The 27,981-nt window shown below is 44.1% G+C and overlaps 1 protein-coding gene and 1 long non-coding RNA gene across 4 annotated transcripts in view; one reads left to right on the plus strand and one right to left on the minus strand.

Moving 5' to 3' along the window:
* Window positions 1–27,981, minus strand: part of FAT3 (FAT atypical cadherin 3) — a 528,869-nt gene that overhangs the window by 257,243 nt on the left and 243,645 nt on the right. The gene's annotated exons all lie outside the window — the stretch shown is intronic.
* Window positions 311–27,951, plus strand: LOC114234316 (uncharacterized). Its single transcript, XR_003620495.2, has 4 exons — window positions 311–411; window positions 1,897–2,117; window positions 4,224–4,588; window positions 27,782–27,951. It is a non-coding gene; the product is annotated as an uncharacterized LOC114234316 (long non-coding RNA).

A 27,981-nucleotide genomic window follows, 5' to 3' on the forward strand; every position in this document is an offset into this window, starting at 1 on the left:
AGCTGACCCAGTTTGGCGCTGAGGACCTAAGGGAGGGAAATAAATTGCAAACTTCTCAGCTTAACGCCAATGCCAATCTGGTTGCTGGCAATTCAGGTTTTAAACACTCTAGCCCTCAAGCTCATTGCTTTGAATGTTTGATCTGTAAGTAAGAATTTCCCAAGAAGCTGTGTGCTAGATGGCTCACGCTTTCATTCATCTAACGCTATTGATCACCTGCCAGGCATTCAGCTAGATGCTGAGAATACAGCATGAAGAAGCCGTATTTTCTAACTTCATGGATCTAACCATCCTAGAGGGGTGGTGAGAACATAAATACCTGCTAGATGCCTGGAGGAACCTGTTAGAAGACTGTCACGAGGGGTAATGAAGGTCTGAAGCTGGGAGAGGAGAAAGCGCGAAAAGAAATAGGTAGGACAAAAATTGGAAGGTTTTGGTAATGTTTAATGTTGGAAGTCAGAAAAATTAAAAGGTGACTGCACATGTTTGGCTTGTTTGACTCTGGGATCTCTCCCTGGAGAAAACATGCTTTGGCTGGTTTGGTGAGGAAGACAATGGGTTCAGTTTTGGACACAATGAGCCTAAGGAGCTTACAGGGCGTTGCCACATGTACCTAGTACATGAAGATATCTATGCATGTGATGCTTAGGTAAGAGATGGTCAGGGATGTCAATACATGTGGAGTGTCATCAACTTATCTGCAGTAGTTAGCCATAAGGATGGATGAAATCGCTCAACATCCTTAGGGAAATAAGATTAGAAGGCTGAGCATGGTATTTGGGGGGAAAACCAACATTGTAAGGATATGATGAGGAATTAGAATCCACAAAGGATACCAAGAAGGAATTGTCCAAGGGGCTAGAGGGATGACTGGGAGAGCACGGAATCACAGGCACCAAATGGGGAAAGACTTTCAAAGTGGGGCTGTCGTGGTGTGACACCATGTTCAGCGTTCTAAGTGGGCCATCATGCCACTGCACTTAATGATGAGGAAGGACACAGTGACCTCAGCAAATGCATTTTCACTGGCATGAGAGTGATAAAAGCCAGACTGAGCCGGACTAATGGAGTGAATAGGGAGAGAAGAAATAAGAGGCGAAGAGTATAGATTAGTGTTCTAGTACCGACAGCACACCAGAATCATCCACGGAGCTTGCTGAAAAGTACAGATAAACGGACCCAGGAATCTGTATTTTATCAGGCTCCCCTGGCCATTCTGATGTAGAGGTTGGCTGGGCACAGACTATTTTTGGAGAGAGAGATGGGCAGGAGTCAGATTCAGACGGGAGTCGGGGTCAAATGTGAGAGATGAGCATATTTATCAGTTGATGTCAGGGAGAGAGGAATGAGAGACATCATGGTGCCAGGAGAGAAGAGGCAGAGGATTCAGGGGAGTAAACTGCTTATCACATAATAAGTTCTCAATAAAATGTTAGTTCTCTCCTTCCATTTTCCCTTTAGCAGAATAAATTTCTAGCATTGTTATGAGTAAGTGAATTCTCTCATTGCTAGTTCCAGTCACACTGGTTAACAAAGAATGACTAGCTTGTAGATAACGATTTGGGTGCACACTACACATTAAGTAGCTGCGCCCCAAATTGCTGCAGTTGTAGGTAGAATCTTATGGAAGAGAAGTTGTACATCTTCTTTCTCTTGTCAGTATTTTAATCCTGAGTGACTGAGAATCCAGGCTGTCTGAGAGCAGAGCAGAATATAAGTTCAACTAAGTTATGAAAAAAAAAAAAGGATGCACTTTTCCCTTAAAAATGCCTGTGATAGGATTATTTTAAGGAACAATTCCTGCAGTGCAGCGTGGGAGGGAGGGCGGGAGGGAGGCAGGGAGGGAGAGACTGGGAGAGAGAATGAGATTGAGTGTACGTATCCTTCTTGTTTTAGAAGATCCAGCTGCCAAGTCACCAACTTAAATAATAGCTCCACACACATGACATCATAATAGTCTCCACAGCAACTGTGAATGATATTACAAACCTGTCTGTGACTAAATGGGAAAGATAAGCAAGAAGACAAGAGTAGACAATCTCCTAAGCAACAAATGCGCCTTTTCCATGGAAACACCGCCTTGTGGAAAAGAAAGGAAACACAGATAATAGACAAAGGTACACAATAGTCCCTAAATACAGGATTTCACTAAGCGCTCTGTCAACTGCAATTTAAAGACCATTCCACCTAGGAGAACGATCGCTGGGAGAGACGTTTCCCCCAGTTTAATGTTGCAGGAGAGGAGGGCCGAGGCATTGTCGTGAGTCAGTCAGCACGTATCATCACGGCTGCTCACAAAGGAGGGCAAATGTGAATGGAGCAAATTCTTGGTAAGCTTTCAGGTTTGCTCCACTTTAAGAAAACACCACAGCCCTGGCTCGTTTGGCTCAGTGGATGGAGCGTCGGCCTGTGGATTGAAGGGTCCCGGGTTCGATTCCGGTCGGGGGCATGTACCTCAGTTGTGGGCACATTCCAGGTGTGGGGTGTGCAGGAGGCAGCTGATTGATGTTTCTCTCACTGATGTTTCTAACTCTCTGTCCCTCTCCCTTCTTCTCTGTAAAGGAATCAATAAAATATATTTAAAAAAAAAAAAAAAAGAAAAAGAAAACACCACAGAAAAGAAGCCAACCTCATAAGCCCTATACATTATAAGTAGAAAATTAACATTACTAAAATCCCTTTGTGAAGAGATTCAAGCTGGACTCCTTTGGAGTAGCAAGTCCGCTTGGTGAATATAAGATAACATTTGCATTCTAAGAGTTATTTTAAAAAACAAATAAGGGAACATTTGCCAAACATGCCAGTGAGAGAGTGCACATATGCATTACTCAAAATTCAAGGCCCCATTGCTGAGGGCCCCCTATCTGCAGTCACGTTGCTACGCTCTGGGTAACTAATAACTGAACTGTCTTCTTCAATGTCCCAGTGAGGAAGACCATCATCCTGTGTTACATGAGGCAGTGGTACCTGCGGGGGTAAACATCTCCCCGTTAACACAGTAGATGTTGAGCTCTGATTCAGACCTGCTTCCGGACTCCAAAGCCCCTCACTCTGTTTGCTGGTCTTTTGCTCACAAAGTTGTTCAGACCTTACCGTTCCCTGAAAACCTTTCATGATTCATGTCAATTCAGCCTCATAGTGCCATTGCCCTATTTTTTTCAGTGGCATGCGCATTTTGCTCTCTACATTATAATCATTACCTGTTAGAGGAAGGGGAGACTTCAAGAAAAAAAATGACCAAGCATCTCACGCTAATGCCGAGAAAACCAACGTGCAAAGAGCAAATTCCTTCCACAGATGTGAGAGTTGAATCATAGGCTCTCCTGGTTCTGGAACCACAGCTTCTCACCACCCCATACACCCGTGATCCAATCCTTGTTATTTATTATGGATAAGTTACTTTCCTCAGAGGTCGTCTCTATCTCTTCTTCCTTTCCCTCCCTTTGCCCCTTGCAACTGCAAATTCCTGGATACTTAGGAGCCGTTTTACATGATGAGTGTTTAAATCCCAGGGACCAGTTTCACAAAGGGCTTCCTCCCACTCTGTTAACTGCTATACAGGAGACTGTCTGAGGCTGCCTCTTCCCACCCCTCCCCCGCCCATCATAAAATCGTACTTCCTTAGATTGCATTCATCTTTTCTGATGTAACAGCACATTCACCTACGCATCAAGCCATCCACCTTATTTGCTCATGGAGGGCCACTGAAATCACTGCCTGTGTCTCCCTTACTAACCTTTATATGAAAAGTTCTCTCTCATTAATCTGTGACGATCACTGATTAATGTTAGCATGACTTACATGCATACCAAAGAAGACCCTGATGATTCAACAACAATTCAATTTTCTCTGAAGGCCATTAAAAAGGAAGACCTCTGTAGATTACCCTTCACTAATAAATGGGGATCTGCAGGCTGATTAGAATTCACAGGACGAGGGAGTCTACTCCAACAACGTTGCAGCTTCACTGGTAAAATTCACTCATTTTTTTCTTAAGCGTATGCCACTGGGTAAATTAAAAGTGCCGTGCGAATGGCTCTTACTGAGATGAAGAGCATTAATGATGGGCTCCTTCTATACCAGCACAAGTATCATGCGTAGTTCATACAAAGTGAAATAAGCAACTTCCGCAGCTGGCAGCACCAATAGAGCAGAGGATACCTCCTGTGGCAGCCCTGTGACAACGATCCCATTTACTCCACATTCTCCTTATCTCTTTGTAGGGTTGAGGAGAAAATCCAAACCCCTTCACAGTCATCCCAGTTCCTTGTGAAAACGCCCTTCGTTTCTCCATCAAGGCGAAGTTCCAGAACTGCTCCCCATTCATTCTGGAGCTAGCACATCTGAGAAACTTCAGTGTCTTCTGGGTTACAGTCATTGGCCCCCAAAAGGACCTATGCCATGTCAGTTGATGGTCATTGGCACTAATTCAACACCAACAGGAATCCCCAGTTTGGGGTGGTGACTGGGGAGACTTCATTCAGTGTAATAAGTTCACCTGTGATACAGCAAAGCTGTGGAGCAGCAGAACTGTGAGACGGCTCACTAGTGTTACAGCTCAATTACGATACAGCACACGGGCTATGAGGTAGGTATGGGGGCTAGGCGGCCCTAGTCTGCAGCTCCTCTCAGCTCCCCATCAGCAAGACAGCTGCTCTGGCCTGGTGATGGAGCTTAGCCCCTCTGCGGCAGCATGGCTCCATTCCACTCTGGTCTGGCAAGACAGCTTCCATGTTACATTTCCAGCCAGGGAAACACTCTTCGATGGAAAGGGAATGTGTTCGCCTTGAACCAGAGGGGAGCTGACTTATACAGAGAGAATTCCCTGTCTCTGGTCTCTGATTGGTCTATCTTAATGCAAATGAGGACTTCAAATCCTCAGAGTTTGGTACAAAAAGCATTGTCCTGATTGGCCAGAATGGTGCTGCTCTAATTGGTCAGTAAAGATGCCAGTGAGGCTATAGCTGCACAGCTCCTAATGAACAGGGTAAGTCTCATTCCTATTTACTGAAATGCACTCCTTTACAAGGCTTGGCTCAGATGGTAGGATCACAGTGCAGGCAGGCAGTGCAGTGCAGGTGGCAGGCAGTTCAAGGCCCCTGTTCAGCACTGGCTGCTAGGTTGTGCTTTTTGTTTGTTGGTTGGTTTTCAGCCCAATAAGCCACCAGGAGCCCTTCTTAGTAAGGATTTTTTTTTTTTCTTTCTCAGGTCAACAGCAAATATTAGAAACAGAAGCTATCAAGCAATTTGACAAATTAACTAACTCATTAAGGAAAGCAAGAGGTTCTATTTTTGAACAACAAAAAATGGATTATGCCATGCCAAGGTCAAATTCCTTTTTTCCTTGACCCAATTTTTTTTTGCTTAGCTTAGCCAACAAAATGATAGATATGCATATTTTTTTGAACCATTGTAATATAAAAATTCCCCAAATGTTAGTCCCCGAATGTTATTAAATCAGGCTACCAAGTTAAATCCTAACTTCTGAAGCTATTATCTCAATTGTCTTTCTTTGAAATTAACTCTCAACAAAAATAATCTGGGCAAATATAATGCCTTTCTTCAGTTGAGGAGAAAAACAGCCTTGGATAACCCAAAGTTAGGCTTTGGGGCTGCTCCAGGGGCTAGAAGAAAAGGTGTTTTCCACAGTAATACTTGGTCGTTTTCCAAACCTCAGGCATCTTCCAGCTAATCCTCCATTAGGATGTCATTTGTTTGGTTCACTTCAAAACCCTGGCTGTGTTCTTGCATTTTTCTGAAAACAAAGAGTTATCTGTGGAAATCACGGTGTCAGGCAATTTGGCAAGTCACTTACAATGCTCATCAATTTGGGTACTTTAATTAAACCCAGGAAGCCCCTCTTTCCGATGTGACTCTCCCGAGTCACCATTCATCTCTGCCTTCAACAGGACCCAATGCTTCAAAGTGACAAAAGAGAAGACTCTCAAGACTTGAGGGATAGCTACATATGTTTCCGGATTTTGGCAATACTGGCTATCCTGCTTTAAAAAAAATTAAAGGACAGAGACTTGGTTTACTGACTTAGTGGTTGACCATTTACCCACACCACCTCACCTCACCTCATAGAACATCCAATGACCATAGCCAATGACAACTTGGGGGAAAAGAAAGAGTCAGTGTGGTGTCTATTTAGCCGCTAAATTAGACAGCAACATCTTTGCTCTCTGGGCTACTGGTCTGGGCTTTGCTGGGGGCTCCAAATGACAGCATGATTGTGGAGAGCTCCTACAAGCTGGTTTTGCTGGCCGCAGGTGTCATTCCTGGCGATGACAGCCACTGTCTTGAGAAGGGGGGAGTTGAAACATGGACTAACGGTGTCCACAGAGAATATCTGAAATGCTATTCAACCTGACAGCCCATGTATAATAAACTGGGCAGCCCAGGCTTTCTCCACAGCAGCATTCCCTCAGGCACTGTCAGAGGACTGAACCAATAAATCCAGATAAACACAGAAACAAAGGTGCTGAATAGGCATAAAATACGTCACACAAGCATGCAGCTCTGTGACTGTAATACCATATTTAAGCAAAAATGTGGCATGGGCAACATATCATAAGACAAAAGTCATCCTATTAGCCCCTGCATCCGCCGAATCTACCCCTGCGTCTTCAGTGAGTGCCCCACACCTACTGTTAGGGATTTGAATTGTGTCCCTTCAAAGATATGTTGGGGTTCTAATCCCAGGTACTTCAGAATGTGATCTTATTTTGAGATAGGGTCTTCATAGAGGTTATCAAGTTAAAATGAAGTCATTTACGGTGGGTCTCAATCTGAGACTGATGTCCTTAAAAGGATGGGGGGTTTGGATTCAGGCTCAGACCTATATAAAGGGAAGATGATGTGAAGCGATAAAGGGAGAAGATGGAGATCTACACACCGAAGAGAGAGGCCTTGCACAGGTCCTTCCCTAACAGCCCTCTTGCTGACTCCTTAATTCCAGACTTGCAGCCCTCAGAACTACCAGACAGTAAATTTCTCTTCATGTCATCCCGTTTGTTAGACTTTTTATAGCAGCCCTAGCAACTAAAACAGCCGCCAAGGCAGACATTGACATTCCATTTCTCTCCCTCTCTCTCTTGATCTATAGCCAAGAGTAATCTTTGGTCTCGCTAACTATATCTACTTAATGTGTTTAGAAACCATTCACTTTTCTCAACCCTATTGTTAGACTTTAGTTCAGACCACCATCATCTTTCACGTGGATCACCACCTGAGGCTTTAGCTGGTCAGCTTGCCTCAAATCTTGTCATCTTCCAATTCTCACTGTTGCCAAAGTAGTCTTTCTACAATGCAAACGTGTTCCTAAACCTTCAATGCATATCTCCTGACATCAGTGTAGGGGAAGTAGGTGCTTAGCCCATACCAGACCCTTGGGGATCTTACTCAGACCCTTGGGGATTTTACTCAGCTAAATTCTCCCAGACCTTTATCTTGTTAATGTCCCTTCCCTCAAATCCATGGCTCCAGCCTTACCTGGTTTCCTAAACCTGCCAGGCTCACTTAGCCTCATGAGTTTGTGTTTATGTTACTCTCGCTGCTTGGAATAGCCGCCCCCTTACATGTCCCTGGCAGAATACCGCCCAACCACAGCCAGGTGTCATCACTTCCAACAGCTTCTCTGGGATGCTCTCTCTGACCCCAGCTGGGCTTAATTTCTGTCCTGAATTGCTCCCATAGTAACTGCACATACTCTGTCAAAAGACTTATAGAAATCCCCCTTACCTGCAGTTAAAGTTATTCCTAGTTAATCATGGTCCAAAAGTATTAAATAGAAAATGCAGAACTAAATAATGCATAGATTTTAATTTGCTTGCTGTTCTGAGTCATGCAATGAAATCTCATGCCATTCTACTCCATGCTGCCCAGGCTGTGAATCATCCATTGGTACAGCTTCTCCACACTGCGGATGGTACATGCTGGCTAGTCACTTAGTAGCCGTCTATGAGGTCAGAACAACTGTCACAGTATCAGTGCTTGTGTTCAAGTAACCCTTATTTTACTTTACATTGTCTCCTTCATCTCACTTCATCTCATCACATAGCCTCTGCATCATTTCACATCATCCCAAGAAGGGTGAGTATGGTATAACAACAAGATACTTTGAGAGAGAGAACACATCCACATAACCTTTATTACATTATATTGTTATAGTCTTATATTATTAGTTACTAGAAGCCCGATGCACAAAGATTCGTGCTAGAATGGACTTTCCTTTCCCTGGCTGCCGGCACCACCTTTCCACTCCGGCCCAGCCCCTTTCCGCTCAGGCCCCAGAGCCGCCTCTTTCCACTCTGGCCCCACCTTCCCATGCTGCCCAGAGGCACTGAGAGACCAGGGGTGGGGCAGAATGCCTGCGTCCCACCCCATCACTCAGGGCCTGTGTATGCAAATTAACCGCCATCTTTGTTGGGTTAATTTGCATAACACTCCTGATTGGCTGGTGGCATAGCGGAGGTATGGTCAATTTACATGTTTGTCAATATACATGTTGAGAACTGCTAGCAGGGTCGCCTAAGACCATTGGAAAACACAGATATTTACATTACAATTCATAACAATAGCAAAATTAGTTATGACGTAGCAACGAAAATAATTTTATGGTTGGAGGTCACCAAAACATGAGGAACTGTATTAAAGGGTCATGGCATTAGGAAGGTTGAGAACCACTGCTATAAAGGATCAACATTACAGAAATGTTTCATATTCAAGTTCTTTTTTAAGTTTTTAAGATGATGTCAGGAATGAACACCAAGGCTTTCAAGAGGGAAGAGTGAAAGACACTCCAAGTCATCCCTGGGTCAGCCTCAGTATCGGAGGAGCCTTGAGTCCTACATGCTGGGAGGCCACTCTGGGAGAGCTCTCAGTCAGTGACTGACAATCTGTCATGGAGCCACCCAGGAGCCCGGCCGTAATTCTTTAAGAGGAAGCTTGTTCACACAGCGGAGGCAGACATGAGGTTGCTTTTATAGCCAAGTCTCTTACAGGGCGTCTCGGGGAAGAAGAACATCATTTCAGGGAGAAGATTTAAACTCCTTTTTATTAACCTCTGTGGCTTCACGATGAAACTAGTAGAGCTCAAATGAGAACTCTACGTGACCCTGCACTTGAGAAGCATCCTTCTTCTCCTTTTAGCAAATTTTCCACTGCTTCCTAAAATCCCATGAAAACAGGTTATGCGTGACCTCTGACGTGCGACAATTTCACTTGACGGTTGATATAAATACCCACAGCATACACGTTTTTTTTTAATCTAACACAAGGGGAAACCTCAAATGCTCCCCAGGAGTCAAGGCTGAGGAAGCAGCAAGGATGGATTCACAAGCAAACTCACTAGGAAATGACCTTGCCCTCTGTCTCCCTACCCATCTGCTACTGCAAACACTTGCTATTGTATGTATTCTACTGCCTCCAGAGAATTGCTCAGCAAGGGATTATTGGGAATACTGTTTGTGATCAATAAGTAATATTTAGTACATAAAATGACTGCATTAATAAGAGAGTCCGATCTCTGGAACTCTTTCATAATTATGTTCTATCAGCTTTTTTAAGGTACGGGGGGGAAAACTAACTAAGGGCTAACAGGACAGAATTCTTACGTACAATGGAGTTTTTGCTCAACAAGCCTCTACATCAGTGAATCTAAAACGTCAGTACATTAGAATATTGGGGATTGTTAAAACACAGATTCCGGGGCCACAACCAGAGCTACTGGGCCAAGATATGATTTCCAAACAAGCATCCCAGGCATTTGATACAGCAGTTCTGCTGATCAAACCACGAGAAACAACAGTGTGATTAGTCATTCAGGTTGGCTTTTAATATAAACTCAGACACCTTTAATGCCATTCTTACTATTAGAAACCAAAGCAACTCAAAGAAAAAACTTTAGGAGTCACACACATTCAAAGAACAGCATGGATTACTAGGATAAAGTAAAAGAACAGGGAGAAGAACAATCCTGATCATTAATGGCAAAGGGCGGTCATGAGCTACCTGTGCTGTGGAAACCAATGGTGCTGCAGTGGTATCTGGAAGAGTGAGCCTCCTCACACAGTGAAGCGCTGGCAAGTGTCTTTGTGAGACACTTGACTCTCTCCATTGCCTCCAAAGAATTGATCTGGTTGCATGGACTTCAACACCTTAGGGAGGAGGACTTAGGAATCCTATATAATAAGAGGCTAATATGAAAATTGTCCCCTCAGGAGTTTGACCAATCAGGAGTTTGACCGCTCGCTATGACATGTGCTGACCACCATGGGGAGGCGTGGAATGAAGGAAGGCCCTGGCCAGCAGTTGGCAGCCAGGGGAAGGAAGGCCCCAATCAGCCCTGATTGCCAGCCAGGCCTAGGGACCTTACCTGAGCACGAATTTTGTGCACTGAGCCTCTAGTGAAATATAAGCAAAAAGTGCTGGTGATTTAATCCACTGGAAAGTAGTTGCTTCCCAAAGACCTTAAAACTAATTTTTCTTTCTTCCTGACTTGTTACACAAGACAAAGAAATTTCCTGCTTCCTCCCATCTCTCTCTGTTTGGATACTCTTGATTCCCTGATGAACTTCGAGCATATGTAAATGCATTACCTGGCTGACTGGGAAGAAGGTGTTCTGATAGGAATAAAGTCAGAATTAAAGTTTGGAGTCAAATCAGGAGGCAGGTTTCACAATCAGGCTGTGACATAGGAAGGTAGGAACTGCACGTCTGTATTCCACTAAACACGTCTATTGAAACCTAATGCCTGATATGGTATGTGTGGAGATGGGAACTTTGGGAGGCAATTAAGTCATGAGGATGAGCCCTCATGATGCGAGTGGCCTTCTGAAAAGAGACAGAGAGCTGCTTGCTCTCTCTCTGCTCTCCAACCTGCGAGGACACAGTGAGAAGATGGCTGCAAACCTAGAGCTGGGCTCTCACCACACACTGGTCCTCTTACCACCTTGATCTTGAACTTTCAGCCTCCAGACTATGACAGATAAATGTTGTTTCAATTTTCCAGTTTATGGTATTCTGTTATAGCAGCCTAAAATGACCAAGGCAGTGATGGAGGGAACAACAAAGGAAATAACATCAAACAAAAGAGATTTTGAATCAAATAAACCCAGTTAACTCAATCTTCAATTACAAATATAAACTGCAAAATGTACTGTGTTACATAGCGGGAGAATAAAGGTGTATGAAGGTGGAGTAAATAAAAGAAACCATTTAAAATTTTTTTCTAATTAGTTTAGGGGATGGAAACTTGTTTGTTTTTTTAAAAATATATTTGCTATAGGAAAATACTGGAGATAAAGGTGAAAAATTTTAAAACATGGGGCTTAAATCAATATAAAAATCTATACTATGGAGATTTCTATGTCAAAGCACATAGATTGTGGAATAACTTGGCAAAAGATCAACAAAGAAATAGGAGACTTGCCTGGCTGGTGTAGCTCAGTGGTTGAGCATAAACCTATAAACCAGGAGGTCACAGTTCAAATCCAGTCAGGGCACATGCCTGGGTTGCAGGCTCGATCTCTAGTAGTAGGCATGCAGGAGGCAGCCCGTCAATGATTCTCTCTCATCGTTGATGTTTCTACCTCTCTCGCTCTCTCTTCCTCTTTGAAATTAATAAAAATATATTAAAAAAATAGAAGACTTGAACATCACTAAAAACCAAGTAGGCCAATGAGACATCTGTATAACATGCAAAAGAGATTATATATTCTTCTCAAAACCACATGGAAATCTTCAGAATAGGTCACAAAACAAGATTCGATGCATTTAAAATATTAAATCATGCACAAAAGGTATTATCTGACCCAAATGGGATGAAATTAGAAAACAACAGAAAGAAATTTTGGGACTATTCATACATGTGGAAATTAAAGAACCACAGTCCTAAATACCCAATGGGTCAACGTAGAAATCACAGGGAAATTACAAATACTTTGAGGCCAATGAAAACAAAAGCATCACCTCTCATGTGAAGGAGGCAGAGGACTGAAGCCTGTTACAGTCTTTGCACATTCACTGAGTCCCTCCACAAATATCTCTAAGTGCCAACCCTGTGCCAGGCCCTGACTGTGAACAGGATAAACATGGTCTTTATCCTGTGACGCTTTTAGGATAGAGGGGAGAGAAGCACTAAAGAAATACCTTTAATGATGTAATTTCAATTATGATAAGGACTATAAAGAAACGTAGGATGCTTTGAGATCATAAGGAGGGGAACCGAACCTGTTCTAAGATGCCAAAGACCGTCCTTGAGGACAAGATACTTAAACCTAGATTCCACAGGTATAAAGAGGAAGCTCAAAAATGGAAAAGACACTAAAATGTCTGAAAAAAGAAAAGCTGGGCCTAAATACTGGTCTGAAATAGAGGAATGATGGAACTTTAGAATATTTTCAAAGGAGTGTAGCCTGCCCTGGCAAGGTGGTTCAGTTGGTTGTAGTGCCACCCTGTAAATCAATGGGTTGTGGGTTCAGTTCCCCATCAGGGAACACACCTAGCTTTCAGGTTCCATCCTGGGTCTGGCCATGTAGAGGAGGCGACCGATCAATGTGTTTCTCTCTCTCTCTTCCTCTCTCTGAAAAATCAGGTGAGGATTAAAAAAATAATACATTTTAAAGGGGTGTAGCTTGATACTTCTCAAACATATATTGTAACATAAATAAATGTTATAACAATGTTTAACAATGTTTTCAAAGGTAACATGAACTTGTATTAAGGACCAGACTTATTCTACAGTGTCCCATTAATATCTTTTAAAAATTACAAATTTTTTCTTATGTCCTTAAGAAGAATCTTTCTGACAATAAGTTAGAAATTGTCAATAAATACTTCCTGAAAGGGTGACTGAAATACCCCTTCTAATATGGTTTTTACTACTAATTTAGTAGAATAATTTAATATAGTTAGCAATCCTTAATACCAGTGGAACAGTAAATGTCAGCTCTATAAAAATTAAATTACCTCAAATTTTCAACTTACTAAAACGGATATTAAGTGAAGAAAAATTCAAAAAGACCCTGCTTAAAATGCTTTGTGAACTATTCATATGAAAAAATGAGAATATCGAATGGGAATTTATTTCTAATATTATTGACAAAGTTTCAAAGTTTGTAAGTAACTCTTCATTTCACTTATTAATAAGAAAAGACAACTTTAGCCTGCCAATTTTAAGTAGCTCAGTTTCAATTATTCAATATCTGAACCCTTAAATTAATAATAAATGATACAGCTTCCAGGCCTTTTTGGAGTGCAAGTGAAATGGTATCAATAGGAAATAATAGGATCAAATTGTAGACACACACACACACACACACACACACACACACACACACATATCTTTCCGGTATATTCTTTTATTCCCAATGAACAATCTTTAATTTTCAGCCCTTGATAATTATTGGTTTTCACTTGTGTATCTGTTCTCTAGTTTTTATTTATTTATTTATTTTTAAAATAATTTTATTGGTTTTGTTTTTTTTTTTTTTTACAGTGAGGAAGGGAGAGGAATAGAGAGTTAGAAACATCAATGAGAGAGAAACATCAACCAGCTGCCTCCTGCACACCTCCTACTGGGGATGTGCCCGCAACCAAGGTACATGCCCTTGACCGGAATTGAACCTGGGACCTCTCAGTCCGCAGGCCGATGCTCTATCCACTGAGCCAAACCAGTCAGGGCTCTAGTTTTTATTCAAGTCCCCAAACAATCTTTGATACAAAAGTATATTTTCTTGCCACCACTTAAGTCGGGTTAGACAGTACCTGATTTATAATGAGCTTTTGTACATTTGTTTCTTATAAATTCATAAAGTGAAACTAAATTCAGAATCCATCAGAGATTTGTACACATTTAAACACAGGATAACATGCAAACTTAAGTGTATCACATCTAACAGACACACTCTCACAAGCACAAAGCAAACACATATTGCTACCTACAAATTCCCTAGAGGTTTTAACCTACATTTACACGAATTATTAACTAGAAATTCTCCCACCCCCATTCTGTGCTTCTGTAAGTACTTTGCTATTATCAAGGAATTGCTTAGAAGTTCATTTGTTGCGTTGGAAGCAGCAGAGAGACCCCTAGGAGCAAGAGGTGTACACAGCACATTAGAGTTCTGAGAACTGAATGACCCATGGTTAGTTATTCAGCAATCAAGAATAAATATCAGTGGGAAAGGGCCTCTTTGCTCATAAGTGCTCAAGGATACATCACTCTTAAAATGTACACAAAACAAAACATATCTACACTAATAAAAGAGAAACATGCAAATTGACCATCCCTCCGCTACGCCCACCAGCCAATCAGAGCGAGTATGCAAATTAACCCAACAAATATGGCAGTGGCCACGGAGCTGGAGTGAGCAGGAGGCTTGGGTTGCCCCCAGTGATGGAGGAAGCCAAGCTTCCTGCCCACCCTGGCTGGCCCTAGCCTCTGCTCAAGGCTACAAAGTTTCAATTATAGAAGACAAATAAATCCCAGATACCTGCTTCCAGCCGGCCCTGGCCTCCGCTCAAGGAGGTGCTGAAAAAAAAAGAAAAAGAAAAAAAGGAGGGGCTGGGAGCTTGGGTCGCCGGGGTGTGTGGCCAGCCTGAAAATAGCCCTCAGCCTCTCACCCAGGCTGGCCACACCCCCATGGGGTGAGGGTCCCCACTGGGGTGCTTGACCAGCCTGCAAACAGCCCTCAGCCCCTCACCCAGGCAGGCCAGGCACCCCAGCAGGGACCCCCCCACCCTGAAGGTGCTGTGGCCAGCCTGCAAACAGCCCTCAGCCCTTCACCCAGGCTGGCCAGGCACTCCAGCAGGGACCCCAACACTGAAGGGGGTGTGGCCAGCTTGAAAACAACCCTCAGCCCCTCACCCAGGCTGGCCATGCCCCCCAACAGGGACCCTCACCCTATGGGGGCATGGCCGGCCTGCAAACCACCACAGGCCCCTCGCCCAGGCCACCCCACACCCCAAGGGAACCCCCACCCTGATCCGGGACACCCCTTAGGGCAAACCAGCCGGCCCCCACCCGTGTACCAGGCCTCTAATAATCTATACTAATAAAAGGGTAATATGCTAATTAGACTGGGAGACCTTCCAGGAGACCTTCTGTACATTTTTCTGGACAAAGCCATGGTGGCAGGGTCGAGGTAGAGGCAGTTAGAGGCCAAGAGGGGAGTTGTGGGTGATCAGGCCAGGATGGGACGGCAGTGTGGGTGATCAGGCTGGTGGGGGGTGGGGCCATTGGGGGTAAGCAGACCAGCAGGGGGGCCAGTTGGAGGCAAGCAGGCTATCAGTGGGGGTCAGTTGGAGGTGATCAGGATAGCAGGGAGGCAGTTTGGAGTGAGCAGGCCAGCAGGGGGCAGTTGGGGGTGAGCAGGCCAGTGCGGAAGGAAGGTGGGGGTGAGCAGGCCAGCAGGGGGGGAAGTTGGGGGCGAGCACACTGGCACGGGGGGCAGTTGGGGATGATCAGGCTGGTGGGGGAGTAGTTTGGGGGCGAGGACGGCGGTGGGGGGGCAGTTGGGGGCGAGCAGGCAGGCTGGCAGGTGAGCCGTTAGGAGCCAGCAGTCCCAGATGCGAGAGGGATGTCCAACTGCCGGTTTAGGCCTGATCCCTGTAAACTGTCAGTAGGATATCCTTCGAGGGGTCCCAGATTGGAGAGGGTGCAGGCCGGGCTGAGGGACACGCCCCCCCCTCCCACCGTGTACGAATTTCGTGCACCGGGCCACTAGTCTATATATATATAAAAGGCTAAGCAACCATCGCATCTGAAACAACCAAACTGATGACTGAACAGGCTTTGTGGGGCAACCAGGCCGGCAGGGGGGTTAGTGAGGGGCAACCAAATGACTGAGCAGCAGGCTGCATGGGGTGACCAGGCCAGCAGGGGGGGAGAGCAGTTGGGGACGACCAGGCTGGTGTGTGGGGGGGGGGGGGCAGTGAGGGGCGACCAAACGACTGAGCAGCAGGCTGCGTGGGGCTTCCAGGCCCACGGGGGGTGGGCAATTGGGGGCAACCAGACTGGCAGTGGGAGGCAGTGAGGGGCAACCAAACGACTGAGCAGCAGGCTGCATGGGGCAACCAGGCCAGCAGTGGGGTTAGTGAGGGGCGACCAAATGACTGAGCAGCAGGCTGTGTGGGGCAACCAGGCCGGCAGAGGGGGGCCGTGAGGGGCGATCAGGTAGGCAGGCAGGTGAGCAGTTAGGATCCAGTGGTCCCGGATTGGGGAGGGTGCAGGATGGGCTGAGGGGACACCCCCCCCCCATGCACAATTTCATGCACTGGGCCTCTAGTGTGTTCATAAACAGCAGTATTCAAAAACCGCAGCCACAAAAATTAAAAATTAGGAAGTGTTGCCCTAACTGGTTTGGCTCAGTGGATAGAGCGTCGGCCTGCAGACTGAAGGGTCCTGGGTTTGATTCCGGTCAAGGGCATGTACCTTGGTTGCAGGCACATCCCCAGTAGGGGGAGTGCAGAAGGCAGCTGATGATGTTTCTAACTCTATCCCTCTCCCTTCCTCTCTGTAAAAAATCAATAAAATATATTAAAAAGAATTAGGAAGTGTCTCTGGAAAAGGCCCCTATTTATCTTCATGCTCTCCCTTCCTTGCTCTATGTCAGGAAGCCTGGGCCAAGGCAAGAGTTTGCTTTCCATCTTTCCAGCAGGTTCCTGCAAAGGGGAGGCTCTCAGAGTGTTGTTCTCTGGCTGGCTGGCTCTCCAAGGTTACTTCCACCCCGCTTGGTGGAGGGGCCATTCCCTAGGCATCGACATCGATTGCTGTGCTAAAACGGCCTCCTGGGATATAAGTTGGTTTTTGTTGTTGTTGTTGTTTGTTTGTTTGTTTTTACTGCTGAAGTCAGGACTGTATTTTCATGGAGAACATTACCTCACTATCAGATATGTTTTAATTCCCTGATTCTTATATGCATAATTACCCAAGAATACTACTATGCAATCAGCTAGCCCCGTGGTCGGCAAACTGCGGCTCACGAGCCACATGCGGCTCTTTGGCCCCTTGGGTGTGGCTCTTCCACAAAATACCACGGCCTGGGCGAGTCTATTTTGAAGAAGTGGCATTAGAAGAAGTTTAAGTTTAAAAAATTTGGCTGTCAAAAGAAATTTCAATCGTTGTACTGTTGATATTTGGCTCTGTTGACTAATGAGTTTACCGACCACCGAGCTAGCCCATTCTAAAAGCTATATCCTATTTCATTCTATTGTCAGGGTAGAGGGGATAGTTGGAGAAGTTTTGAGGTATGATGCAAGAAGGAGAAACAAGCCGAAAATATGCAACCTGCAGATTCACATATTTCACACCCAAGCAGGATTTTTCCATTTAGTTTTCTATTAAAAGTTGAGTAATTGCAATATGAAAGCGTGAACACAAGATTGAAAAGTAACAACTAACAGCATATCATTCCACAAGAAGTTGAAAATGAAAAGTAAATTAACTGAGTGTTGGCAAGTTTCAATATCCGGGTAATATAAAAGCCATCAGAACTCATGTGTGTAATACTGCCTCAAACAACTCACTGGATATGGAAATAAAATGCATTAACTTAACGTTTGAAGATGTTAAGGTCAGGGAATTGGTATTTGTTCACAGCAAAAAAGGCAGCAATGGCTCAGCTTTCAGATATGTGAAATTTGTTACACATATCATCCGTGTATCATTATCTTGCGGTTCCTGCAGGGATTCCAGCTTTTAATTTCCTGAACATGCTTAAAACTTCAAGCACAATGTTAGATGCTGTGGTATTTCATTCTAAGGTGAAAAAAAAACAAATGTGCAAAAACAGAAGGCATTCTGTTGATTTGACCATTTCTAAGGGAATGTAGGTAGATGTGAGAAATGCTGGCCCAATGTCCTCTTAGGGAAAGGAAATTGGACAGGGCTATGGAAAGTGGAAACCAGTATTATTAAGAGTGTCCAAACCCATATTTGTATTTACTCACAGCTGTATAGAACAACCGCCTGAAAAATGGATCAGCAAGGAAAGTTGTTGCCTTTTCAATTTTAAACGTAAATGAGAAATTGGTAATACATTTTTTTAACCAAAAATGTGACTCCTGTTTAAAGAAAAAGGTTATAATAATAAATAGTACATAAAATATGGGGACAATTTTAATAATGTAGTATTTAAGAGGATCCTTAACATTTGAACTGTTTATCTTACAGTTAAATACACGTTTAAAATATAGTTCTGCTTACTTAATTTGTTTCATGACTGAAGAGCAAAACAATAATTATGCCTTTATATATGCAAGAAATTCCTAAGCATTTGTTTTAAAGGCAGCTTGAAAGAAAGTGGGGGAAAAACAGATGAAGTTTTTTAAGGAGACAAAACATTCTGTTATTAACCAAATATTATATTAAAATTTCTCTAGAAGTAAATTTTAAAGATGGATGTAATTACTGCCCTGTTTCTTTGATCAAATGGATGACAGATAAGTCAGCTAGTTGTGTGACTATGGACAAGTCATTTTCCGTCTCTTTCTTAGTCTCCTCTGTCAGCAGGCACCCTACCCTGCTTACCATGGCAGTGCATGAAGACGTGAGAGAGTGCAGAGAAACGATGGAAAACATTATGGGGTAAATCCCAGTGAGAACGTCACTGATCACCAACAAAAATTTCTCAGCATCACAGAAAATTCACATCTACCAAAAACAGTAACTGTGCTCCCAGCTAAAATCTTTCAACCAAGAAATACACACATTACGAAAGACTACTCAGTAAGGACCTCAACAGGATGTGATGGTTAGGTTACACTTGTTCATTGCTAATGATGGGGTGGCTTGGAACAGAGAGGATGAAGATGAAGGAAGTTGCTAATGCTGTTTTGTAACATAATAAAATGCTAGGGTCACTTAACACCTTCCATTTCCCCCACTTCACTGTCTTGGTTGGGAAAGGATACCCGCAGTGAACCAAGTGATCATAAATTGAAATGAGATGGGATACTTCCCACCCCCATCTGCTCCCAAGCCCACAGGAACTCATTAAGAACCAGGTTTGGGGCCCTGGCCCGGTAACTCAGTTGGTCAGAGTGTCATCCTGATACGCCAAGGTTGAAGGTTGGATCTCTAAATCAGGACAATACAAGAAGCAACCAATGGGGGGAAAACCGGAGACACCTGTAATACTATCAAACTATAAATACAATAATATATATAATCAATATATATATATTATTGTTGATAATTTGTTTCTTAATTTGTTTCAATGGAAAACAACATTTCCATTACATGCATAAATAAGTGGAACAACAAATCATTTCTCTCCCCTTCTTCCTCTCTCTCTCTCAAATCAATAAATTAAAAAAGAAAAGAATCAGGTTTGGGATTCAAACAGAACCAGGTTTGAGTCCTGAGCAAATCAGTTGACCATCTTGAGTCTTAGTTTACTCAGCCCTAAATGTGATTTCCTAATAGCGACCTCAGAAAATCATGGTGAGGATTCAATTAAGCCATGCCCACGTGTATAAAGCAGTTAGTGGGACGCTGGCACAGAGCTCGCACCCCACAAATGAAAGTGCTTTCATTATTGCTATTATCACTTTCAGCAAGTGGAGGTGTCTGCTCATCTGTGAGTGGAATACAGAGGTGGGACGGCAAAAGCACGCCGGAGCTCCAGGCAATGCGCAGGTACTGGGTCCCCGGAGCACCCGGTCCCGGGCTTAGAGACGTTTCCATCTCCCAGGCAAGGACATGCGGGTGGCACCCCTGTCCTGGCAGGAAGAGGGATGACTGCAAACTGGATGAAGCTGGAAGGGATGGCGTGGCTTCCACCCAAAGGAGAACAGAATTTTCTGCTTAGCAATTAAAAAAACAAACAAACAGCAAGAACTTCAACCGATCACCAATAAAGATTTCTCAATATCACAGGCAACTCCTGGGACAGAATCACAAGGTACCAACACTGCAGTAACAGACATTTCCTAACGCCTTTGACGGAGAGAACACGGCGATGCTTTCTTGACTTCACAGAAGTAGGTGGAAAACAGGAGGCAGCTGAGGCCTGGGAATCAGTCACCGGTTGTTGACGGCCTAATGAGGGGAAAGCAGACGCTGGATCACAGGACCGACTCACTCAGCTTGTAAATGAGGAGGGAGCAGGGGTTTCTGGTTAAAGGATAACATTCCTCCATGTTCACTGAATTTGCCATCTGCTCTACTCCAGCCGCTTCCCTGGCTGGTCACCCTTCTGAAAACTGATGTCCTAGGTCCTAGGAGACCTGGCGAAGGAGCCCTGGCAGGGAGGGTGACAAACTGATCACTGAACTAAGCACCCTGCACTGTGGCTACTCCTGGAGGCAGTCCAGGCTCTGCCAGGTCATCGGGGTTGATTTGGGTAAGAATGACTCTCCCCGAGTTTCCATTTTCTTATTTGCAAATGGGCGATACTAATAGTGGCTATTTTATTACATTATTTGAAGTTTAATTTTTGGAGGCTTAATTTTTATGATGTGTATAGAATACACAAAGTAAACAGTGCATCATTTCAATTATTATTATGCTACCTGTACCATTCAGATTTCTCTGAATTTTCCAAACATATTAGCACCCTCTCCGCTTATTCTTCTTCTCTGCGTCCTCTTCTCTTCAATATATACCGTATTTTCCAGCGTATAAGACGACTTTTTAACCCAGGAAAATCTTCTATACGCCCAGTCGTCTTATATGCCAGAAAATACGGTACTAGTGTGTGTTTACTGAAGCACCTTTTCCCCAGATGGAAACCTGTCAGAGGGCAGAGATCTGCAGGGCTGTGCTCACGGCTGGTAAAAGTCAGCACCTGGGAAATACTGGGGGATGAGGGCCCCCTGACCCAGCACAGCCCAGCCCACCCTGGATGCGTGCTGTAGGTCCAGGATCGCCTCCTTTCATACACATGCTGCTGACTTAGACCCTCGGCAGGAGGAGGCAGGGCTGCTTTCATCAGGCAGCCAAGAGTCAGTAGGTATTTGTCAAGCCTCTCTTCTCTGTCCAACCAGGTGGCATGTGGGTATTCAGAAGACAGAATTTAAGGTTCTGCCTCACAGGGCAAAGTAAAATATGTATCTGGGTTTGTTTTCAGGATGCAGAGTATAAGTCCATGTGAGAACAGAGATCTTGGAATAACTAAAAGGAAGAAAAATGTAATGTTGTGCTTCTTTTTGGTTTGTTATTTCTGATGCTAGTTATTTATGTGCAACCTGGTGAACTGCTCAGAGCTGTTCAATTTCACAAACCTGTTGTAGGCATGAGATATGTACAAAGCTTGGTGTTAGGTTGTGAGAAAACCCCAAGATGAAGCAAGACCCAGGGGCCACAGAAAACAATGGGACAGAAGCACACCCTGGTGAGGGCGCAAGGGAAAAATAAAATGCACTCAAACCAAATATCGAATGATTTAACCTGAATCTATACCTTTATGAGGAAGGTGGGACTTCTGAAATTCTAACTCCTTGTTGAAATCGAGGTACAGTTTTAATTAATGGGGCTCTCATAAAAAGCAAATCCATTTTACTGAAATGACCAAGTGGTTAGCCTTGAGAATTGCAGATGAACAAACACAGTTCATTGTTCTCCCACCATTTAGACTGGTGAGCTCTGAGCTTTTGGCCTAACTCATTCATACACAACCTAGTCATTCAGGAGTGCCGGAAGCCAGTTCCAGCATGTCATAATTGCAAGAGTTCCATCAAAAGGTTGATGGAACTTGGGGACTCAACAAGGGCTGAGTCACATATGTTACTGCCTGTTGGGAATGGCTGAAGGCATTTCCCCAAACCTAAAAAGGATGCATTAAATTGATTGTTTGCTGCCAGACAGCTCAGGGCATCTTAATCTACATGTTATTGCCTCCTGGCCAAACACCTGAACAGCCGTAGGCTATTCCCCAACCTGACAATGCTTCTATACAAAACCCTATCCTTTGAAGTATATATCTCCACCCTGCCTTGGGACAAATTGTGTTAATAAAAAGCAAGGGGTCCTGAGACAAGGGGAACTTAGCTCCTTTAGTTAAAGCTCCTCTGCCCCCCCACCCCCACCCCCCCAAATGCCTTTCAAAATTATATTTTGTCTCTGGACTCTTATTTAATCTACGCACAGTCCTTTCTCCAGATTCCAGAACCCTTTTAGATGCTGGATCAAGACATACCGGCATTAAAAGGCGCCCAATGTCTGGCACAGGAGGAAGTGGAAATTACTATGAAATTACATGGTCCTGGAAATGCTTTTCCTGGACAGCAGCTGCCACAGGGGTAGATGGGCATCAGCAGGGCACTGGAGCGCCTGCAATTCTCACTGATGACTTGGAAGTCCTGGGAAGCTTGCAAACTTCAGGAATGACTGAGAAAACAGCAGCCATCACAACTAACTTATGTACATCTATTCTGATTGGTAAAGTTTGGGTTAAGTGATTTATCACCCTATCTCACAGAATGCATACTAAAAGTAATAAAGTCTTTGTCAAATGAACCTCCCTTATAGTGCAGGCTATTAAATCTTTGTTGAAAAGCATGTAGAAGCTGCTAGGATCATGCCTTTAATTTTTTGTGACTGATACCTAGCAGAGCCAACAAGTAAATGAAAGAAAATTCACCAAACCCCTGAGTCCACTAAATCTTTTGTTCAAGGGCTCAGAGCCTTTATCATTATTATTATTATTATTATTATTATTAAATTTCTAATAAACCCAACAACAAACACCTACCATCCTCCTATCAAAGGTATCTGGGGTTGATTATTGTAGCTATTTAACAAAGAAATAGAGCAGATGGGGGTGGAGCGGAATAGTAAGCCCTTCCCTGGAGCACTGAGTGGCGGCTCATCTGAGCCTCTCTGGTTTGCCTCATGCTTTATCCACAATTGTATCCATAAGCATTCTTACAGGAACATGGCATCAGCCCCTGAGGCCTGAGGGAGGTACACTGGTGAATAGCCTGGACTCAGAAGTCAAGTTGACTGGGTTCAAATCCAGACACCTCTTCTCATTATCTGTCACCCTGAACACACGAATTGGCTGACTGTGCCTGTCTCCACATCAACAAAATTAGGATAAAAACAGAGGTGAACATTAAATAAGGTAATACACATAAGCACTTAGGACTGGGCCTTGCACATAGTGTGAACTCAGTAAATGTCAGCTATTTCTATTCTTACTGAGGGAGAAGCAGAATCCAGGGTGTTATGAGTACCTGCTGGAATCACCCCACATTCACCTTCCAAAGCCCCAGATTCACCTAGGGCACATGCCAGCAGCATTTAAGGATTCGCTGTTTTGGAATGAGAAACTGTGGTGTCATTTCTCTTATGGGAACTTTCAGAGGTGATCAATTGGAACTAATGGCGTGAACACCAACCTCAAGTTGTTTTGCAGAAGGATAAACAGAGAAATGTAGCCTTATCAAATACAAAATTTATTCTGTATGTAATAGATTGCATACAGTTATGTCCTCCTTTAAACTCTGTGTGTCTGTCTCTCTCATTCTCTGTTGAGAGAGACAGACACACACACACACACACACACACACACACACACACACACACATACACCCCCTTGTATTCTATGCTTTTTTTTGTTTTCCCTTTGAAGATGCCTGCTTGGAATGGCTTCGTCTATCTTTACAATCATCTCCACTCCTGCTGCCGTCTCCACCTGCTCCTCACAGCATACTGGCAACTTTTAAAAAGAACATTTGGTTCACATCACTCTCCCTTTCAAACCTTCTCTGGCTTCTCCTTGCACTTACAGTAAAACCTAAACTCTCATGTGCTCCTGCCCTTCCTCCCTCTCTGAGGTCATTTGCCCCTCTCCTCCTGGCTCCAGCCTCAGCAACTTGTTCTCTGGTCCTTGATGTTGCTAAGTTTGCTCCAGCCTCGAGGCCTTTGCATTCCTGTTGCCCTGACTGGAATTCTCTTTCCCTGCTCTTCCCCAGGCCAGATCCTTCTCCTCATTCAAGTTTCAGCTAACACCTCTCCTCTACTATGGCCTTTTCAGCCACCTTCCCGAAAGCAGTCCCTGAAGCCCTCACCCAAAGTCTCCACCATTCACTTTCCTATTTTTCTATCTTATTTGGAATGAGAAACTGTGGTCTAGTTTTCAGTTGTCTAGGTTTCTCCCCTTTGTGTGGGGCATGTCTTTTCTGGTGGCAATTTTACCCTTGGATATACTCTTATTTCTGTTCTGTTTACTTGCCTATTGTCTTTCTACTCTCACACATCTGTCCTATGAGAACAGAAACCTTTTTTGGCCTATTCAGTTTATCTTGTGCACCTACAACACAAAATTGTCCATACTAGGCACTGCATAAGTATTCTCAGGACAAAAGAATGACTGAGTGAGTATCACCTCTAAGTAGTTCTTGGAGGTCTAGTTGCTCTTATCCTACGAAGCTCTTTCTAATGGCTTCACCTAATCTGAACTCCTGATGCACTTACTATCAAGACTGAGCACGTTCTTATAAACACAATTGTTCTATTTCATCTGTAAAAGTGTAAGTCTCCTCTCCCCAACTGGCTTCCACTTCCTTGAGAGCAGTGACCTCAACTATCTATCGCAAATGCAGTGTAAATCAGAAGTCCTCAGAAGTTCATGCACTTAATTTGGGGGAGAGGCTGCTGGGGCCTCACTAAGGGTCTTGCACAGGTATAAGAAGCCCAAAGGCACACCTGTATGTAGGGGGGATGGCAATTCACAGTGAGAGCCAACCCCCTACTCACCTCAACCAACGCCTAAGGTGTCATGAAAGCAACCTCCTTACAGCACAGCGTGATCACAGATGTGCTTAATGATCACTACCAATTTTTAAAGACACGGGAAAGTATTATGTATCTTAGAAAAGTTTACAATCAAAGTAAGTTCTTTGAGGTATAAGCACTTAAAGGTATAGTTTTCAGTTGTCTAGGTTTGTCCCCTTTGTGTGGGGCACGTCTTGCCTGGTGAGGTCAAATACCTAAGGCATTCTTGTTGCAGGCCCACACAGGGATGGCACATAGTTTTTAGCGATGGCATTATTTCTTGGGGAACCAGCCTAGGATGTGAAACTTAGCCTCTGCAATTGCTAATTCATGTTGCTAAGTGGTAACGGTGTTAACTGATATTGGCTGGGTTAGTGGAGGGGCTGGGTGATTAGAACCCCTAAACTTTCTATTAATGTTTCTTCCTGAAATGTTGAGATCGTTCCCATGGGCAGCTACTTCCTAGAGAGTAACACAAAGCAGAGAGGTGACAAACAGCAGAGGACTGTTCTCATCTCCAGACCTGAAGTGGTCCGGAGACGTCTTCTTGAAAGCGACTTCCAGGGCCATTGGGTGCAGGATGTCATGGAGTAAGGAGCACAGGCTAGGAGTCAAGACCACTGCAAGAGGAGCTGACATTTATTGTTTATTTTGTGCTAAAATCTGTGCTGAGTACTTTTGACCATTACTGAATCCTAAGAATAGTTCTATTAGGTCTTTTCTATGATCATCATCATTATGATATGGAAGAAGAAACTAAGGAATTCAGAGCTTAGTACCTAAGGTTCACCAGCTAGTACATAGAGGCGCCAGGCCTCAACTCCAGACCCTGTAATTCCAAGGTCTTTCAACTTATCATTTACACCACATTACCTCACAAGGTCCAGTTTCTTTTTTAAAAAAAATATTTTTATTGATTTCAGAGAGGAAGGTAGAGGGAGAGATAGAAACATCAATGATGAGAGAGGATCATTGATCAGCTGCCTCCTGCACGCCCCACCCTGGAGATTGAGCCTGCAATCCGGGCATGTGCCCTTGACCAGAATCAAACCCGGGACCCTTCAGTCCACAGGCCGACACTCTATCCACTGAGCCAAACCAGCTAGGGCACAAGGTCCAGTTTCTACTGTGCCTTGCACTTTCTAGTTGGATATCTTACAAATCACCTAAGTTTCCGGCCTCAGTTTTCTCATCTATAAAATGGGAATGTATACATCCACACTCTGTCCCTCACAGAGCTGCATGAAGCTCAAGTGACTCCCTTAAATCCCTGCAGAAACTTTTAGGTGGGGTACAAAAGTAAACTCTATATAATATATCTGGTTATTTCTATGTGAAATACCAAACAATCACAGGAAACATGTTTTTCTCAAACCCAAGAAACCCATTTAAGAAAAGAAAATGCTATCTAGCCTTTAAACCAGGAGTTCACATGTTTGATTATTCTCCCCACCCCTCAGACAGAGTCTTCAATATGGATTTCTATGTTGTCCTCCTGCTAAGATTGTTCTCTTAGGAAACTTCAAATGAAATGCAGACCTTTTAAATGAGTGAGGCCATTTGTATTCCCATGGGTTACTGATGCTTTTTTTTTTCTTGAATATTTCACACATTTTCCTAAAGGTCTTTTCCTCTTTTGATTCATACGGGTCTGGCATGTTATAAACTTTGGACTCATCATTCATCTCTGGGTCATTCAGTTTTGTATCCTGTTCTCAATTAGATATAAGAGGAGCTACTTCGGAAGAAATGCCTACATTTCTCAGAATACGCTGTGAGTCCACGTTTTCAGCCAGCACCCCGGGAGGAAAGGAATATGTCAAACCTTTTACTCCTATTCTGCATGCAAATGAGCACCTAAGGAAGCATTGCTGGAGACATGGTCAAAGGGGCTTCCAACAACCAAGAACTCTCCCCGGGAATTTTTAGAAGAACATACATCAACATGTAGTATGTTTCTAATAAGCAAAAGTGGTTGCGGTGGGACTTGTGTATGGATAAAGATGACCTGGGAAACATCACTCTCACACCAGTGCCTTCTCCACCACCAGATACCCCAATCTTTTCTGGGCCATACACACAAGCATTGCCTGATGTTATCTCTTACTAGAGGCCAGATGCACGAAATTCGTGCACAGAGGGGGGGGGGGGGCGTGTCCCTCAGCCCAGCCTGCACCCTCTCCAATCTGGGACCCCTCGAGGGATGTCCGACTGCCCGTTTAGGCCCGATCCCGGATGGATTCTAAACGGGCAGTCGGACATCCCTCTCACAATCCAGGACTCCTGGCTCCCAACTGATCACCTGCCTGCCTTCCTGATTGCCCCTAACCACTTCTGCCTGCCAGCCTGATCACCCCCTAACCACTCTGCTGCCAGCCTGATTGATGCCTAACTGCTCCCCAACTTGTTTGCCCCCAAGTTGTTTGCCCCCAACTTCCCTCCTCTGCCGGCCTGGTTACCCCTAACTGCCCTCCCCTGCAGGGTTGATCGCCTCCAACTGCCCTCCCTTGCAGGCCTGGTGCCTCCCAACTGCCCTCCCCTGCTGGCCATCTTGTGGTGGCCATATTGTATCCACATGGGGGCAGGATCTTTGACTACATGGGGGCAGCTATATTGTGTGTTGCAGTGATGGTCAATCTGCATATTACTTTTTATTAGATAGGATTCTAAGCTAATCAGTAACAAGTGGGTGCTGATTACCCTTCCAGGACCCACACCTGGATCTCAAGCATGAGAACATGAACAGGGTAATGGGGATGGGAAGCTGCTCTGGGGATTTTGACCAGCACTGCGACTGGGTGAAATTAACAGCGTCTGAGAACGTGTCTGTATGTGCAAACGGGGTCAGTCTCAGGGTGCAGCTGTATAGGGGTAAGTTCATATTTATGTATTCTGTCTAATGTCCAGTCCACTGCCATGAGTACTTAAAATGCTTCCTAATGAGAAAGTATGTGTTTTGTACCTTGGAATAAGATGTGGGAATAAGCCTGCCTTTAGAGAGAACTTATTACTTCTTTATTTGGGTTACAAAGGTCTGATTCTTTTCTTTCTTAGGTCAAAAACCAACAAAAGAGAGAACAAATTCAACAAACATGGAAATCCTGGGCCAGGAAGTACCACCATAATGTTCGGGATGAAAAGCAATTTGTGCTGTGGACAGAATGCATTTCTCTCCCACTGTAAGCAGAGCCCTTTAAAAGCCTGTCAGGAAATAAATAAAACACTTTTCGTGCAGTTGCCCACATCCATGTACT

This window comes from Eptesicus fuscus, chromosome 13 (genome assembly GCF_027574615.1).
Source record: "Eptesicus fuscus isolate TK198812 chromosome 13, DD_ASM_mEF_20220401, whole genome shotgun sequence".
NCBI lineage: Eukaryota > Metazoa > Chordata > Mammalia > Chiroptera > Vespertilionidae > Eptesicus > Eptesicus fuscus.